Source organism: Triturus cristatus, chromosome 6, assembly GCF_964204655.1.
Source record: "Triturus cristatus chromosome 6, aTriCri1.1, whole genome shotgun sequence".
NCBI lineage: Eukaryota > Metazoa > Chordata > Amphibia > Caudata > Salamandridae > Triturus > Triturus cristatus.
In genome coordinates this window covers 1564267752-1564287877 of record NC_140589.1, presented here as the reverse complement: position 1 = coordinate 1564287877, position 20126 = coordinate 1564267752, and positions in this window count along the sequence as shown.

The window sequence follows — 20126 nt, the reverse complement described above, 5'->3', positions numbered from 1 at the left end:
GTATCTGTGTATGTGATAGCGGTGTGACTTTGTAGGTGTCTGTGTAAATAAATAAGTCATTATTTAAGCGTGTGTGTATATAGTTAAGTTATTTTCACTTGTTTAGATTGCAAGTTTGGAATGTTATGTCTATTGGTCTGGTTTATATATGTGTTGACTTGTTTGATGTTATGGGCTGGTTTATCTGAAGATGTATTGACTATGTTTGTGCCTTGCCAGATGTGTGACGGTGTTCTGTTGTCCATGCGTCTGTTATTGTGTTTTAGGGGTAGGTTAATTCTCATAGAAACTACCATATTGTCCTCCATGACTTATTAATAAAGTATATAGCTTAAGGTTTAAAATCGACATTTGGCTGTGGGTAAATGTGTGTTTTGTTATCTATACTTTTGTGTTCATGTTTGTTGTGGATTGAGATAATTATACGAGTATTAATTATGCCAAGTGAATCATTTGTAGGTAAATTCTTCTTTGGTTAATAGTTATTTAAAACAACAGCTACCTTGGCACTTAACAAAACGTGTTTTTGTTTACATTTGTATTGTGTAAATGTATGTGAAAGTTTGCTGTATATTATGAGATGTTTGGGGATTGGTGCGTGATGTATAGTTGAGTTTTAGAGACACAAGCAAAGGAGCATTATGAATAGCTTTACACAGAGTCTTATATTTAACATTGTCAAACTTTATAAATGATTTTCAAAGATGTTTAACACATATGTCATTCTGCTTGCTGGATAACAAAGTTAATATTTCCCTAGTGTATATTACCTTAACCGACACATTCTGCGTTTCACAGCGCGTCTGAATGTATGCATGTTTGTGAACTTATAAAGCAGGAAGTCAGCTGTAAAAAGAGAACCAAAAAAGCAGTGGGTTCCAAAAGAGGTGGAGAAATTTATCACAAGACGTCTGAAAGGATCACGCAGGAGTTCTAGTTATATGCGGACACGCTGTTTCTTGAGATAGTGCATCCTTCCTTCCAGAAAGCAGATGTGTGGCAGATCTGTTCAGGATGGAGTTCAAATTGTTGGTGTGTACCCAGAGAAAACTTGTCTCCTGACCTTCCATCTTCCTCTGTGCACTTCTTGGACACAAGACTGCAAAGGTTGTTGGTTCGTGTATTACATTGGCCTCCATCCATGTCTGCCAGGTAGGGTGTCGTATTGAGGTTCACTGCCTTCAGGATGACTTTGAAGCTCTTCAATGTGATGTGAGAACAAACAGAGGATTGCCAATAAAGTTATTTCACCAGTGATGATCCATATGTAGGGAAGTGGAGACAGTTTTACATGGTGGGTTGTTTCAAGAGTACAAGGTAGACCTCTAGCCACCGTCCGCAGCGCTGGGATGCTTCCGGGTAGCCATGTGCTATAGAAAAACCTTTTTCATTTCATTTCATTTCATTTCAGAGGGTTACAATGTATCATTTCATTAAACATGTAAACATTTGTAGTTTATAGCACCTAAGCTTGGTTTAATAGCAAAGCTTGATTTAAAAAAATTTTTTTTTTTTTAAAAACTCACATTGTAAACATCAAGTAAAAAAAAAGGCAATCAATGTCTGCCTCAGTTCACCAGCTTTATTTCTTAAACACCTTCTGAAAATAGGTTTCTGGCAATGTCTTGATGAGAGACGAACTCTGTGGGGTAATCTTACTGGGTGGTTTCTGTGGGTTTAGGTTCCTGAGGTGAAATCCAACAGCCACAGGGCAAGGTAGTTAAAGTATGGTAGCATTATATTCATCTGCACCATGGCAAGTTCAGCAAGGTGCATGCTTTCCCTGAGGAAGGGCTACATGCCATAAACGCAGAGGGGAAGAAATAACGGTACATACCAAGAGAAAATGAAAAACTAATGTGAAAAATTACTGGCTAATGAAATGAAGAGGGAAATAAATTGTGAGCAGAAAAAGTTGAAGTGAAATTACTCACAATGAATGCATCAGTATGCTGAGACTGGGGAAAATATGGACCTCGTCATGCACTGTTTATAAGAAGGTGGTAGTTACCCTCATACTGCTGCACGAAGAACATTATTTTTAAAACACCATATATACTGTTTGAAAGAGAAATTAAGATGTACACCCAAAATGACAAGATAATGCTTATAAACCAGCCACTGGGCTTGAAGAGATAAGCAAATTATGTTATTAGTAAGAAAACAACAAAAATGCCTTTTGTAGGAAATCTGCCGTTTCTGAGGGGTATCTCTGGAGGTTTATTTCTTTTCTAGGCCATATTCTTGATGGTGCTGGGACTCTGAAATTTAGAGACACTCTGAGTGTGGTCTGGCCCAAAAATGGTACTTTCAAAATTGGTTCTACCCAATTGGTTTATCTAACTTTACGGCAAGGCCATGTCGATGGCTCAGAAAAGGCACAAATGGCATGGAAATTAAATGCCATACATTGGCTGCAGTGCATAATTACACGATTCACATGTGACAAAAATATATGGCTCCCAAGAGCACTACTCTGCTCTGACTAGCCTGCAGTTTAAAAGCACCGAAATGGCACATGGAGAATAAAAGTGCCTTTGCCATGAAGGAAACCTATCTTTCTATGTTACTAAGTCACCCCAAGGAAGTGCATTATAACTAAGCCAACAGGCTTAGTTATAATGCATTATAATGATAGTGTATAAGAGTGGCACCCTACATATTTCAAAATGAGGTGCTCTTATTGTGACCACATACCCATAAGGTGTTTTCATTTTATGGACTTAGCTAGATTCATCATGAAGAAGCCTAGTCAAAATAAAACCCTTATTTTCTATGTTTGCCAGCGAAATCCTAGCAAAATATTCAAAGTTATTTCTGTTAGTTTTAAAAACTCAATTAAAGGGTGAAATCAAATTGAGAATAACTTTATTGGAACAGTAACTTAATAAAAATGTACTTTGTGCTAGCAAGGCTAAAACTGGTTTACAACTAGTTTTCTACTCATCTCATCTCCAGAGACCAAAACACATTCCTGGTTGGAGTTATTGGCTCTTCTCTCTAGAAGACCACAGCCTGGCTTTATGGCCCAAAAAAGACAGGATTGTTGTCAATCTTCAAAGGACAATCTTCACACTACCTCTTTTCGGCTGGAAATGCTAAATGGGGCTAACAGGATTTAGTACTAGTCATTACTGTGGACTTTCTAGACTCTCTGGCTTCAGTCCAAGAAGGGGGGAAAAGGCAGTTCTTAAACCTCATCTTAATAGGCGAGTGGTTTAGGTCTCTGGGGATTTGTACAGTTAAGCAATTCGAAAGTGCTGTGAAAGGAGATAGCCATATGGTGCGGAAGTGAACAGAATTCGGTGGGAAAATTTGTCAGTTCACTGGATTGCGCAGTGGCACCTCAACCACCACCTCCTTTGAACATTCCTGGGCCTGAGAACATGAGATCCATCCCACATCTACCACCACTTTCTAACACATTGATATACAGTAACGAAATAGACAGATGTACAAATGTAATGAATTAAATAATGTCAACACTAAAAACCTCCAACTAGCAAGTATTATGTAAATGAGCTGTGTGAGAAGCCCATAATAATTGTGTTTCCTGAATGAATGAAAAATTTCCTAGCTAGCGTAACGGAAAGTTTCAATTCTATTAAGGACTCGGAGGCGAGGATTATGCTATTCTTTCCTTACTTTATTGAATAGCAGCCATTCAAAAAACACAGTAAAAACGACTATTCCCATGAAGCATAGGGAATAAACAAGTTTTAACAATAGAGAGTCCAGGTACAGAGTGTCCATGCGTGTCCACCAATCACAGGGCTCCAGGCATATCTTAGTCCCCTGTCAACCTCCAATCTCCCTCTGTCGTCGCTCGTGGTCAGCCAGGCCGAATGTCTCAAGAATCCTGTTTGCTGGAATCTCCTCCCAGAAGCAAAGGATATAATTAGGCGACTGCATTGGCTAAGGATTAGCCCAGTAGAGGAAACACATGCATTGCAGATGACAATATACAAATAAGCATTCTAAGAAGGAAACAGTTTACTTTCTCCACTACGAGGGTGGGAAAAATACATAAAGATGTACCCTGGGTGGAATAATCCTCCGAGTCCTTAATAGAATTGAAACTTTCCGTTACGCTAGCTAGGCAATTTTTCATTCTGTGGCAGGACCGGAGGCGAGGATTATGCTCGTTTAAAGCTTGCTCACCACCAAGTGAGCCATATCAATAACCAGCTTAAAATGCAACCGTTTAAAGGTAGAGTCGGAAGACCAGTCTGCTGCATTCAGAATGTCTTCAAGACGAGCTCCCAGGGTAAACTCTTTCGAGGCCATCACTCCTCTGGCCAAATGAGCACCAAAGATCCGAAGATCAATTCCAGCTTCCTGCATTACCCACCTAACCCAACGGGCGATGGTGGGGGAAGAGACCGCCTTATGGGGTTTTTTGAGCGCCTATAAGCAATTCTGACATCTCCTCGTAAGCCTTGAGGCACGAAACCACGCATAACTTCGGAGTATCCGGGAACGCCGGATAGGAAATGGCTTTTGTGCCACACTTCGTTCATCTCCGAATCATGAAGGTGACCCCTGTGGGAGGGAAAATCCTGCTGGAAACATCCAGGGCTCTCACATCCGAAACCCTTCGACAAGAGATAAGGCACTAAAGCATCGCCAACTTGGCCGACAGCTCCTTCCCAAAAGGAACCTGTTCGGCTACCAAGACAAACACAGGTTTAAAACCTGATGGACATCCTAGAGCTGAGAATATCGAGGTTCCGGAGGTAAGGAGAGGTGGATGCCCTGAAGGAGGCGGCAGACCAAAGGATGCTCACCCACCGGGGAGCCATCCACAATCGCGTGACCTCCTGAGATGGCAGAGTGGAACGTGCTGATTGTGTGATACGCCATCCTCCGCTAGGGAGGGCAATAACTTCAAGATAGAGGCCACATCTTCTGCCACAGGATTGAGACCCCGCCGCAGACACCAACGATACCACCTTCTCCAGGTAGAACGGTATCGTTTGACAGTACTATCGGCCCAGGCTTTGGACATGAACCTCGCAGCCACTCCTGAAAGGCCCAGGACCGCTCAGCGTCCCCTGTAATCCGCCACGCCATCAGGGTGAGAGATCCTTGCTCGAACAGCGGATGCAGAACTTTGTCCGGACTGAGAAGGAGAGCTGGAAAGCGGGGGAGTGGGATTGAAAATCCCAAGAAAGTTCCAGAAGAACCGGAAACCAAGCTTGAGATCTCCAAATCGGGAATATGAGAACTACATCCACCCTTGGCGACGAACCTGGGCTGAGACCATGGTGAGCATGGCGAATCGGGAAAAGGCAAACCCCTTCTCATCCCACCAGTTCTGGAGGAAGGCATCCGTCCGTGACGCCAGGGGACCCGGCCTCCAACTGAAGAACCGGGGAAGTTGATGATCCAAGCGGGAAGCGAACAGGTCGACTGAAAACTGACCCCATACGCTCTGTAGATCCGCGAAGACCCCTGGATGCAATTTCCACAGACTCGTATCGTGAAAATGATGAGAGTGGAAATCCGCAACCTGATTGTCCTGACCCGGCAGGTATTCTGCCGTGACCGACACATGGTGATCCAGGCAGTATTGCCAAAGGTTCGCTGCCAGGTCAGAGAGTGCTCTTGACCGCATACCCCCAAGATGATTGATGCATCGAACTGCCGATATGTTGACGATCTTGAGTAGAACGCATGATCGGACTGAGACCTAGGTTCAGCATTGAAACACAACAGACCCCGCTAAAAGCTCTAGACAGTTGATCTGCAACTGCTGCTCGTTTGGAGACCACACACCACCGGTAGTGAAGTCTCCACACCGCGCGCCCCAGCCGGACCTGCTGGTGTCTGACTTGATGACGATGTCTGGCACGGAACCGAAGATTGCGCAACCATTCCACGCTTCCATATTGGTGAGCCACCATTGCAGCTGCTCTCTGGCCTCCGCTGAGAGAGCCACCTTATGAGAATATGAGAGACCCTTGCGAAGGTGTTGGGCTTTGAGGCGCTGGAGGGCCCTGTAGTGAAGTGGTCCCGGGAAGATAGCCTGGATTGAGGCCGAGAGAAGGCCTACGATCTGGGCTAGCTGCCTTAGGGAGATTTGCTGAAGAGTGAGAGCTCTCCTGAGCTCGTGGCGTATCTTCGTCACCTTCCTGGAGGGAAGACTGAGGGTCACCGCCACGGAATCGATGGAAAACCCGAGAAAAATGACCTGCTGAGAGGGAACCAGTGTCAATTTTTCTTCGTTGATCACGAATCCCAGGCTCTGAGCAGGTTGACCGCTGTTTTGAGCTGATGCGTCAAGGTGTTGGGACATTGGGCCATCAGTAAAATGTCATCCAGGTAAACTGAGGCTCATGCCAGACGCCCATAAACGTTCGATCACTGGATGGAGCACCTTGGTAAAGCACCATGGGGCAGAGGAGAGGCCGAAGAGAAGAGTGGTGAACTCGAACACTTTGTTGCGCCAAAGGAACTGCAGGAACCTCCGGTGAGGAGGGAAAATGGGTACAGTCAGATAGGCGTCCTTGAGGTTCAGGAGAGCCATCTAGTCGTTCGGTCAGAGGAGATCGCGGAGCAGATGGATTCACTCCATCTTGAAGTGGCGGTAAACGAGCCACCCATTGAACTTGCGGAGATTGATGACCGGTCTCTGGCCCCCGTCGGTCTTGTCCACCACAAAGAGGTTGCTGATGAATCCTCGAGGGGGGGAGTAGAGTCTCCGCGATCGCTCCTTTGTGAAGAAGAGAACGAACCTCCTGATCGAGCAGAGCAAAATCTGTCGAGGAGAAAACGTGAGCGCGCAGTGGAACCGGTTGTGAAGGCTCTCTGTGAAACTCTATATAGAACCCCCGGACAGTTTGTAGGACCCAGGCATCCCCCGTGACAGTAGTCCAAGCCTGGAAAAAATGCACCAGCCGGCCCCCACTCTTAGAAGGGAAGAAGGGAGAACACTCACCGGAAGAGCTGGAGGCGCCCCCGCCTCGACCACCTCGGTTCTTGCCCCGTCATCCTCTTGTACGATAGAAGTTGCCGAATCTGGCTGAGTCTTGGTAACTTCCTTGGTTGGAGCCTTGCCCTCTGCGTGAATTTGGACGGCCGGACGAGCGGCCCCTACCTAGTTCAGCCCCTTGGAAAACCCGAGGGCTAAACACCTTCTTTATGGAAGACTGCGCTCTGTCTAATGAGGTGAAGGTGTTGACGAAGTGCCCCAGCTCCTTTATAAATGGCTCTCCAAAGAGACCGCCCTGAACAACCGGGCCTGCCTCTGAGTCGGCCAAGTCCCCGAGTTTGGGATCAATTTTGATGAGTAATGATCTACGGCGCTCTGTTGAAATGGCGCATTTTGCGTTTCCTAGAAACACCACCAAGTGTGGGGCCCAGGAAGAGAGGTGCTCTGGGGAAATCAGAGAGCCGGATGACTTGGCTTCCTCTGCCAGTATTTTTGTTATTGGGCCATGGGCATCCAGGAGCTTGTCCTGGCAAGCCCGCCAGGACCTGTCAATACCCTTTTTTGGGTCTTTGACGAGTTTTTGGAGGAATGTCGCCATCCGCGGATCAATATCTGGGGTGGCTGCCACTTTTCCCTCAAAGGAGGGGCAAGGACATGCCGTCCTGAGACAGATTCGTACCGTGGCCGCTAACAGTCGGCGGATGCACCTTTTCGGAGGGTGCCCAATCTGAAGATCGGGGGTGCAGAATGTCGTCGGGATCGAACATATCTGCACAAATATTCGGGGTGAGATGGGCCGGCTTCGTCATGGTCCACTTGAGCAGGATCTCCGGGAGCAGCGGGGGCCGTCGGTGGGGCAGAGCTTGTCAGGAAATCGCGATCGCGCTATCGAGCCTGAGGGTAAAAAATTAGCAGAAAAACCCCCACAGGCGTGTACAATAAGACCGAGCACACAATATGAATGAATAACTATTGCAAATACGCAATAACACTAATGGAGGGGAAAACTAGCAAAAAACCCCAAAGGCAGATCGAAAATGTAAGTGCATGAACTAAGAACACAATAAGGACAGAATAACAGCACCACAGCTGAAACACTCAATAAAACTCAATACTGTAAGCATTAAAAGGCAAACACTTAGAGAAATATAGAAAAGGCACTTATCTGGCTGCAAGCAGCGAAGAAAGAGGGAGATTGGAGGTTGACAGAGGACTAAGATATGCCTGGAGCCCTGTGATTGGTGGACTTGCATGAACACTCTGTACCTGGACTCTGTTGTTAAAGCTTGTTTATTCCCTATGTTTCATGGGAATAGTAATTTTTACTGTGTTCTTTGAATGGCTGCTATTCAATAAAATGAGGAAATAATAGCATAATACTCGCCTCTGGTCCTGACATAGAATCACATGTAATGGGCTAATTTGCATCAAATTAAAATACACCAATTCAGAACCTTTATTTTATCATCTAGGAATTGAGTGTATTTTGGTCAAAAAGGCTGTTAGTGATAACAGAAGGTTTTTTATTTTTAGTATGCAAATTTACACATTATCACCAATATGACTGCAAGCCTTGTTTTTCTAAGTAAAGCATACACTTGTTATTCAAAGCTATTTTCACAACACAAAATGACTAATTAGAAGGCTTTTTATGTGTCTCTGACTTGTGAACAAAATGTGCATGTGCTCTATGGATTTTCCTCATTGCGTGAATGCATCTATTTCAATTTCAGAAAATTCTGTCTTTGTGGAGCTAATTGCATTTGTATTAATAGAGCTTTTTGCACACCCCTTACCAGGCCTCAAGCACATTCTCGATTGTTTAGTAAGCAGCTACTTGACACACAAGCTGCTACTCTATATGCACAATTTTCCTTTTCTTTTTAAAAAAAATCTTAATTTGGTTTATATAAAACCATAAAAGAGAAAAATTCAGACATTGCATCAATATATAAAAAGATGTGTCACAGCACATAAAACCATAAACACATATAGGACAACGCTTAAAATAATAAAAGGTGCCATTAAAAAAGAAGAGCACAGTAGAAATATCAACTGTATAAAAATATAATTTTACCACCATATTCCTAAGTCTAACAGAAGCCAATAGGTACTCATGTACCATCAAACAGATGTATTCAGACTGTAATAACTGAAGATGAAATAAAGCTGATCTACACCTCCTGATGTTTAAAGACCTGAGCAATGGTAAGCAAAATCTCTTCCTAGGTAGATCATGCAGTAGACAAAACAGAGGGAAGTGTGACATCGATTGTTTAGATTGCGAATCACAGGGGCATAGGTCCAAATCTGAGTCGCCCCTGGTATGGCTAGGGTAAGAGACTAAAATGTGCGCTATGCCTAATCTAAACGAAATCAGATAAAAAACGGGGTTGATGGTGCGGTAGTGCATGCAAATAGGGCTCCTTATTAACAGTTGTTACTAAATGGTGATAAGATGCCACACTCTTTCCTGAGTTCTTGGGCATCTCTTTAGGGTGCCAGTATGGAAAGGTTTTCCGTTTTTAAGGATTTTTTGGGGATGGCAGCAATGTCCTGTAGGTTGTAAAAACAATCCTGCCTTCCCAACTGGGTAAATTGCGCTTTGGTGTATTGGAGCCATGGAACAAAATGAACGTGGTCCAGACACATACAGTTGGTGATTATGTCCCGGTTTAACTGAGTTATTCTGTTTGGCCCAGATAGAAGGCCACCACAGCAATGAAGCAAGCTTAACATAGTCTTCAGGGTATGGAAGCCCTGATTCTGCATGGCAAGCATAGGTAGGGACAGAAGTAGGGACTGAGAGCAGTCTTCCCGGAAACACATTCTCACTGATCTGTAGGTGCAAGGTGTTTACATACCCCCAAATGCCTACACCGTTAGTACAAACAGAGCTACACCAGGACTTGTAGATGTTAATCAGCATGCCTAGTGGTTTTGAGCCTAACTTCCTACACAACTTGAAAATTGGTTCAATCATTTTATCAAACTGTTTTTTATCCAACCTTTGTAAGGTGTGACAAAGTAGCTTTAGGATCAAAGGCGCCCTTAGGTACACAAAGGAGGAGACAGATAAGATTCAAATTCCATTTATAGAATAAGGTATCTGTTTGGTTTGAGAGCGCCCACATGTCATGATGTGGATTTTATCCATGTTGGTTGGAAGACCCAGGTCACTCATGAATATAACACATTTGTTTAAGAGCTTGTGTAAACATACTACCGTTCTTGAAATTAAAACACAGTCATCTGCGTATAGTAGGGCCGGGAATACTTCTGGAGTCCACCCTTGGCGCATCTGTCTCCACACCAGACAGGGATATATGCAGATCATTCATGTACATACAGAACAGAAAGGGGCCGTGTACACAGCCGTCTTACGCCACATTTAATTCTGACTGGACGGGTACATTCCCCCTTAGTCTCTTACTTTAAACAGCCTGTCAAATCTTCATGTAGTTTGGCTAAAAGCTGAACTAGTGGAACCTCCACCCCCACCTTTAAAAACTTTCCCCCAGGGGAGCCCTCTGTTAACACAATCAAAGGCCGGACTCAGGTCCGTAAATGCTAAGTGCAGATGACCCGACTTAGCAAGCGTATCTTCACTAATGAGTGAGTGTAGATTCAGGCACTGTTCAATGGCCCCATGTATAATTTATGATGCACATCGGAACCCTGACGAAGTGGTGCGTAGGACTTCCCAATGTAAAAACATGTGTGTTGTGGACAATGTAATAATAGACGTTCTGCATGTGCCATTGATAGTATCTTCTCGGTTACCAAGTTAGAACACAATATTGAGTTGTGCATGGTTGTGAGAAAAAAAGGGAATCCTCTATTAATTTCGGATCCACCCAACAGTGCCATGAGGATTAACTCACTAGGACAATTAAAACCATCCAGTAGTAATTGTATCTATGTGAAAAGGAGTGGCAATGCCCGGCTTAACTTGTGAAACTCAGTTTTCTGGTGGGGGTCATTGGACTCTACTCGAAAGTGGCTGGGAGTTAACCCCATTTGCCATAAGATAGAATAATGACCTGTCCTGACCTGAGATTTATAGAATTGTCAGGAAATTCATGCGTATTTTGGCGAAAAGTATAAAATGTATTTATTTTATTAATTCTATATGGTTGCTAGTTATCCTTATTTCCTTGGTTAACACGTTCTGTTTGCAAGCTTGTAACAAAAGGGAGGTTCCATCTGTACAGGTTCTACTGAAAGGAGGCAAGATAAGGAATTGGGCCATTCTTAGTCTAAACTTCCTCCTTTGGGTGTAGAGCTTGAATGTGTGCTGTAGAACGATTTGCCCAGTGCTATGGATTACCTGGTGGATGATACAGAAAGCTGTGAAGTAGACTTTTCTACCAACAGGTAGCCAGTGAAGGGCCTTGACGGCAGGGGAAAAATAGTCACTTTGCTTCAGGTTAAGAACTTGTTAGTAGCAGCAATCTAGATTTGTTGATGTTTGCTGATAGACATTTTGTAAGCCCCATCTAGAGTCTGATCTTTCTGCCTAGGCTCAAAAGCACTAGAGTATTGAATCCTATGAAAATAACCTAAGTAAGGAAAGACCCTTCACAATGTTCTCATGTTCTCAGGTGTTTTTTTCACAATGTTGATCTTATTTTGTAATGAGAGTTTGGAGTCAATAATCACACCCACGTTCTTTACTTCTATCAGTGTGGTGAGGGTGGCCAGACCACAGTTGGGTCTTAGGATTGCCTTAATAAACGAGTACCGATCTCATTTTTTGAGAGGTTTAGTTTCAGATGATTTTGTAAGATCTTGTTATTGTCATTTGTTATTGTCATTTGTTAATTCCAGATATCTCAAAGGCTGATGGTTTTTCTAATTTAAGAAAAATCTAGGTGTCATTAGGGTAGTTGTAACAGGAATGGTGAGCTCAGGGAGTATAGGTTGATGAGAAGAGGGGAGGATGTTGAGCCTTGGGGAACACCTACCTTTATGATTATAGCGCTGACATGAATGGAGGCAGTGATATGATTTATGTTCTACATGAGAAATAGTCTGATTTCATTTTAGAGCTGGGCTTTGTTTTTCTGTGTCATTAAGCCTCTCAAGTAGACGTTGATGATCCACAATGTCAAGGGTTGGTGAGGTAGATGGTGTACAGCAACTTCGTTCGAGACAATCTGACTCTTTTTCGTATATAGAATTTTATTGGCATTTGCATTAAACATAAAAGAAGGTATAAATAACACTCATGAGACAATTTAACATCCATGACAATGAACAGAGTTGAACACATTTCAGGCAATGATGGATATTCTGCACATGAGTACTAGTGGTATAAGTGCCCTTAAAAGGCTCCACCACTGCCTCCACATAAACTGACACCAAATAAGTTATTTCAGCTGCAAGTGATCTTGCCACACCTCCCAAATCTTGTTTTGGAGGACAGCTGAATTCCTCATCAATAGGCTCCTCCAGGAAGGGACCCTTGTTCATTCTCCTCAACTGCTTACTAAGACTTGGAAGTCTTGGAAAACTGGGAACTCCCAAGTTGTAGGTTATATATGCCATCTGCCAGCATAAGCATGACAGGGTGTTATCACTTTTAATTCTTAATAGCCAAACCCACATGTAATAAACTCTGTGAAGATATTCAAATTTAATTAGTCAGTAATAGGTAGAGATTTCTACCTCTTAGGGGGTGGAGGGGAGAGACAAAAGAGCATCTCCTTTATCTTCCACACATGGATCTCCCACATCACCTTCCCATGCCTCCCACAAAATAATAAAGGAAGTATAAAACAATGAGACCTTAATTGGCATGCATCATAAGTTTAGCTTCCAATTCATTATATTCAGCAATTTCCCCTTTGTCCTTCGGATATGGTGAGATGGTATGACATAGCTGGATGTCGTGGAAGAACTGCGACCTTTGCTGTGAAAAATTATTTTTCATATCAGAGAAGGGTTGTAGGTGAGATTGAGAGAGTGTATTCTTGAGTTGGGAAACACAAATATGATCCCGTTTGGAAAATGCCTGACCGATGGAAACCAAAAAAGTTTCCCCAGTCAGCTTGCTGTCACATCTCATTGTGTGAATAGAGGTTTACTATAGACCGAAAAACAGTTTGTTGCTGGAAGGATGCCAGTGGAGACTTGTTCCTTATAAAGGTAGTGCAGAGGTGAGCCCCACCCAGCATCCACTTATTGGACAAGTAACCAGGCTATTGGTAACAACCAAAAAGACAGTGATTAACCATCAAATATGAGAAGCATAGTAAGTCTGTTGGGCAGAAAATATGGATTTTATTAAAGATGCAGAGGCTATATTCTGCAGTTTCCTTTATTGACTGACTTCACATACAGCTGCTCATTTAAATAATGTAGATCATAGAACTCTCTAACAGTACAGAGTTCAAGTAAAGCATTGTGTAACCAGATCACATCCTTCTACAAACAAATAGGTAAAATAACAGTAAAAATAATTACAACTTCAATCGGAAATTCTTATTTCTTCTAGTTCTATAATCTTTTCTCCCACCTTCCATGATTTTGAACTCCACCAAAGCAAGTTGGAGTTGAAATAACAACAAAATGTTAAACGGATGCTTTAAACAGATCGGATAGTAATAGCCTCCATGCCTTTGATAAAATACAGATGTTCTGCCCACAAGGCTGTAGAAGGTCTACATGTTATGTCACGACCTGGAATCCAATATCATGAAAGTTTGAAGGTTAACTACCAAACAGCTTGCCACACTCTTAATGGGCTTAAATAGAAACATCTAAACATTGAATCAAAAAATAGAAACATCTATACATTGAATCACTAGACCAATCAGCAGACATTGAGATGTCTTGCAAACTACCACCCTTCATAAAAGCCATTGATGCAGCTCCTGCATGCACCAAATGTACACGAAACATACTTATGTCCATACCTGACTTCATCAGTATTTTTTTCACCCATCTTGCTAAAGTAGAAGGTGAAACAGTTTTGTACGGATGTTTAAATGAAACAAGTAGCAGTATCACCCCATGTGTAGTTAGTGAACAAGTCCTATTCTCATACAAATTAACACATCATAGCACACATAACTTTGCATTATCATTTAAATTCTGGTAGAAAATGGTTTAGGAATGTGTCTTTGTTCTTTTTAACAAGTGAACAAATTCCTTATTTAGAATATTCTTTATAGATAACATCCATGGATCGCACATCAGACACTCTACGAAAAGAAAGCAGGCATAAAAACATTGTAAACTGAAAAGTTAAGTCTCTTAAAAAAATATCCTTATTAGTATTCCTCCCCTCCCAAAAGCTCAACATTCTACTTACATCCCAAACAGAGTTGTAGTGTAGATCTGGTCGGTTTGATACTCTACTACTCTTCAATAATGTTCTTATCATAAAATCCTATGCAAAAGACACACCAATCACTAAATGGTGTCCAGAAGCAACTTGCGATCTGTACCTCTTGTTTGTTCTGTATGTCAGGACATAAAATAATTCTGATAAAAAATGAATCATCTGTATTACAGCAACTGAAATGGGATTCAGATATTTCTACACACACCATGACAATTTTTGCCATGACAGTCTATAAGCGTTCTTTGTTCCTGATGCCCAGGATTCTTCAATAAGTCTTCAAGCGATTAGAAAGTCCTGGTTTTCCTTCATACTTTTAAAGTATTCCATGTCACTAGATTCAAGGTCCCTGTGCTCACTAGATAGTGTACCTGCACTCGAGAACTTCTCAAAATCTACTGAAACATTGGGAGGAGTACTAGGAAGTCAACACACATTTCTAACGTTAACGGATACCATGCTTATGATCTCAAATTGGAAGTCACTATCACAACTGCTTCTTTCCATATGCGTGCCACAAAGACAATCATTGCAAAAGATGGGAATGCATATGGTCAGAGGCCTTTCCAATCCTAAAAGAAGGCATCCACACCTGGGGGTTATGGATCGGAAGCCAACTGAAAAACCTGCTCATCTGAGGACTAAACCTGTTTGCAAAAAGGTTACAAAAAGTGGACAACATATCCGCTCTAGAAATAGTCCCCTCTTTAGCTTCCAATCGCTTGAAGTTCTTTGAAAACCAACTAGCTTCTCTGTTGCTCAAACCTGGAATGTGTTCTGCTGGCAAATAAACATTCTTAATCAGATAATAATCCCCAAAAACATTTGCCAAGCCACTTAGCCTTTTCATCCCGGACCCCCATTCGATTTACATCTTATTGCTGAAATATTGTCCTTCCTCAACAACACTGAACATTTCACTGTCTTCCCTGTGAAACACTTCAGGAAAAAAGGATCAGCTAATAACTCCAAACAATTTAAGTGCATCCTGCTCTCTTGCTCTGTACAATGAATTCCAGTTCTCAGAGACACTTCTCTCACCACAGCCTTCTAAGCACAAATCTGACACTATCGAAATATCTGGATTTGTTCCAAAAATTGTGCCCTAGTTTCAAGTATCTATATTCTTCAAACACCATGACATTTCCTCTCTCGTCTCCCATGGTAGAGAAATATTCAGAGAATATTTTAAGCCACTCCTTAAATACCCTGGTTTCATTCTTTGCAAAGCCTGATAATTCAAGGGTCCTGAGAAAATTGAATGAATTGTAGAAGATAGTAAGCTCACAATACATACTAACATTCCTAAGGAATTCTTATCCAAGGCCAAATTTTGCTGTATTCCCATTCCATATTCCCTTTAACGTATGTCTTGGAATTTTCAAAATTCCCTTCACTGTGTTGTTAGAAATGGGGATCTTTAGTTGGCAGGTTGTTACCCTGTCCAAGTAGGGACCCTTCTTCCTAGTCAGGAGAAGGGGGATACATTACTTAAATAACCCCTGCTCACCCCCTTGGTAGCTTGGCACGAGCAGTCAGACTTATCTCAGAGGCAGTGTGTGAAGCATTTTCACATAACATACAGTAATACAGTAAAAACACTACAAAAAAAATACCACACCAGAAAATTAACCAATATTAACCAATATTTATCAATATTTATCTGTGCAAACAAGACCAAAACAATAAACGTCCAACATACAATAATCAAAATCTGTCAAGAATAACCTCAAAAATGCAGTTCCTTGAAGTCGATAGCTCCGTCCGGTGCTACAGTGGTGCTGAAAACAACAGAATCCAAAAGTTTCGGCTCACCGCACAGGTGCTGACTGGCGTGTCAGCAGACTCGTAAACAGTACCTTTGGTTCTGGCAGACCGCAATGGGTGCCGGCTGGTTGTGGCAACCGTCACGGTTGCGTTGTGAAGCGTAGTGGTGCGGTGTGCCATGCCCTCAATTTGGGGTGCAGGGACTCATGCCTCTCAGGGCTTTCTAACCTCTGTTGCATTAGAGAGTGTGGGGCGGTAGCCCCAGGTGCTTGACACTCTTTGTCCACTCTCTCCCCAGTCAGATCAGGTATGGCATCCTGACACTAACCCACCAGCCCAGGGTCTGTACCCTGAGGATGGACAGGAGACTGGGGTGGGCTCTCCCCCCGCTCTCCTTCCTTGCGCTCTGCACCCTCTCACCTGGAGCAGTACCCCCAAACTCCAGAATTGTCAGGGCACCTGTGGTAGTTGTCCCACACAGTTCTCCCACTGGTTCAGGGGTGCTATCCTGCAACTGGTTACTCAGCTCAGGGTCTGTACCCTGAAGCTGACTAGGAGACTGGGGCGGGCTCTCCCACACCCGGTCTTCCCTCCTGGGGTCCTGTACCCTCTACTGTGGAGATGTACCCTCAGGCTCTACAATTTTTAGGGCGACTGGGCCAGCCATCCCGCATAATCCTCCCACTGATTCAGGGGTGCTATCCTGCAACTAGTTTGCCAGTCTAGGGTCTGTACCCTGCGCTGAACAAGTGACTGAGGTGGGCTCCCCCACACCCTGCCCTCCTGCCTGGGGTTCTGCACCCTCCCAGTTGGAGCGGTACCCCCAGAATCCAAACCGGTAGGGACACTGTTAGCAGTCGCCCCTTCCCTCCGGTCAAGGGGGACACCCTGGACCTGGCCATACAACCCAGGGTCTGTACCTTTAAGCTGGAACAGTGCCTGGCAATCTAGGAATTCTGGGGGAGTGCACCCCCCACCAAGGGAAACACACTCCTCTTGAGTTGTGCAGGAGTCTGCCTGGCGCAGGTCTCCCGCCTCCTGTCCACCTGACAGTGTGTGGACACCCCCCCCCAGGCCATAAGTGGCTTCACCAAGGTCAGTCTTCGGGTGCTCTGACATCAAAGCTGGAAACCCCCGACCCACTGGTCCTTCTGCTGAGAACTGTCTCCCCTTTCCCCCCTTGCTCTGGACTCCTGCATCCTCCCAATGGAAGTGGTGCTGCCAGACACCAGAAATGGGGGAATGCTGGCTACAGCAGTCCCCCCTAGTTCAGCTGACACTTTAGGATGCCCCTCAGGGCATTGCCTCTCGGTATAGACTAGGCCCCCTCCTTGTGTTCCCTCATGGAGCTAACCATGCCCTGGGATGGGGTTTCAGGCACCTTGGGCCTCAACCCACTCCTCTACTCAGAGACAGGATCTGGGACCCCTCACCCATCCCACTACACTGGGACCTATCTGGGTCACTACCAACCTCCCCTACCTCACCTGGTCGAGGAAAACCTTCAGGATCTGCCCCAAAACCTTCGTCAAACCCTCTGGGACCCACCGAAAGGTCTGCCTCCAGTGCAAACTCCCTGGGGACAGAGAACTCACACTCCACTGGGTGTTGGCATAGCTCTGGAAAACAGGGACTGAACAAATACTCTCCAGCATCCAAATTACACAGCCCCTCACGTGTCAATCAAACTACCCTTCACCCAACCATCCAGTGCCTCAGAAAAGTACCCACAGCACCCTCGGAAAACTGGTGAGACATTGTCTAAATGTTGCTGTCGCTCAACCCATACTCATCTTGGTGGTCTCCGTTACTCATTTACCAGGGCTTTTACCATGGGGGAACCCCTCTCCCTGCACCTCTCATCTAGAGTCAGTAGAGTGTCCTTCCCACCACTAGGAATATGATCCCCTGTGCCAGTTCCCCAATCCACCTCAGGGACACTGCGCACCACTGGAGATACCTCACAGTCTTGAAACCACTGGTGTTTGTCAACCACCTCCTTAAAGCAGGGCACCAAGTCTGTGTGTGTGTGTGTACATCTCCCTGGTCAGTACTGGACATAACACTTTTGCTGCCACCATCTGAGCTGGACTCCACCCTCATGGGTTCTACCTCCTGCTAAACTCAAGTCCCGAGCAACACACTTTTCTTTTTCTTGGGCTAAAGCTCTCTTAGCCTCAGCCCTCCTGAGTTCCTGGACAAACTCTCTTGGATCCTAATCTTTTCTTCCCAAGCCCATCTTTCCCACCATGTTTCCTTCTCAGGGCCACTGCCCTCCAGGTACTCCAGCTGAGGATCCCCCCATAGACTCCGCCTCAGAGTCATCTGGTAGTGCTGCTACCCAAAGTGTTAGCTCATAACAAACCAGGGCTCCCGCTTTGTGGATCTCCTCTTCACAGGCAACTCTCTTTCCTTGCAAAAGACTTGTAGCTCCTTCATCGTGTAGATGTGCAAGTGCCAAAAGTTGATTTCCATTTTTTAAGGACTCACAGGTACAACAACTAACCAGAGTTCCAGTTTTCAACAATACTTCCAGAAAGCAAACAGGGAAAGAGAGTATGTGGTACATAATGGTCTGCGATATGGCAGTAGTGTTCACCAATCACTGTAGGTAAAGTACAAGTGCAAGTCCTATCCTCACCGCGAACAACCAATGTTTGAAATGGGGGTCTCTAGATGTCAGGTTGTTACCCTGTCCAAGTAGGAACCCTTCTGCCCAGTCGGGATTAGGGGTATACACTACTGAAATAACCCCTGCTCACCCCCTTTGTAGCTTAGCACGAGCAGTCAGGCTTATCTCAGAGGAAGTGTGTGAAGCATTTGCACAAAATATACAGTAAACACACTACACCAGTTTTAGACAAATAACCAGTATTTATCTGTGCAAACAAGACCAAAACGATAAAAGTCCAACATCCAATAATCAAAATCTGTACTCTGCAAGAATAACCTTAACAATGTAGTTCCTTGAAGTCGGTAGCTCTGTTCGGTGCTACTGTAGTGCTGAAAACAACAGAATTCAACAGTTCCGGCTGGCTGGCTTGGTGCAGACTGGTGTTAGTGTCAGCAGACTCGTAAACAGTACCTTTGGTTCCTGTCATCCATGTAGGAGTGGCCCGGTGGTGGCAACCGTCACGGTTGCATTGTGAAGCTAGCTGTGTGGAGTGCGATGCCCTCAAGCCGCGGTGCAGGCAGCAGCTCGGTGATGGTCGTCCAGTGGCCTGTGCGGAGTGGGGCGGTGCTCATTGTGGTGCTGACTGGTCACAGTGCAAGCGGCAGTGTCAGTTGATGGGAGCTTGCTTCTGTTGGCCCAGATTGCGTTGTGGGACAGGGCAGTGTGTCGTGTAACTTACGAGCGTTGCCCCCAAACCACGGTGCAGTCATGGGGGTCGAGGTCAGCATGCAGCAACGTTGTCGGTGAGACCAGGGCAGTGGAGTGAAGCAAGGCAGTGCGGAGTGGGATGCCCACAGGTTGTGGTGCAAGCAGCAACTCAGCGGTGGCAGTCGCCCTCATCGCTGAGACCAGGATTGTGGTGCGAAGTGCGGTGGTGCCTTCTGCGTTGCCTTCAGGACACAGGGCCAGCAGCTGTGTCAGTGACAGCTGCTGTTCCACTCTGCCACAACTGAAACCCACGGTTCCAGAGGCGGTACCCAGAGGTAAGTCTTTGCTGTCCCTGAGACTTCGTGAACAGGAGGCAAGCTCTAATTCAAGCCTTTCGAGATACTCCGCGACAAGTGAAGAAAGTTTAGTCCAGTCCTTTAACTGCCCAAGGCCGAAGTCGACATTGCCGTCACAACTGCTCACAGACACTGCAGTGGCAGGTCTGAGAACCCTTTGAAGGGCTGCTTGTGTGGGTGGCACAACCAGTGCTGTAGGCCCACTAGCAGCATTTGATTTACATGCCCTGGGCACCCACATTACACTATATTAGGGACTTAAAGATAAATCAAATAAGCCAAACCTGGAAACACCAATCCATAAACATAATTTACCTGGAGAGCAGACACACTTTAGCACTGAATGGCAGCCATAAAGTGCCCAGAGTCCTAAAAACAGGGTCAAAAACAGGATGCCAA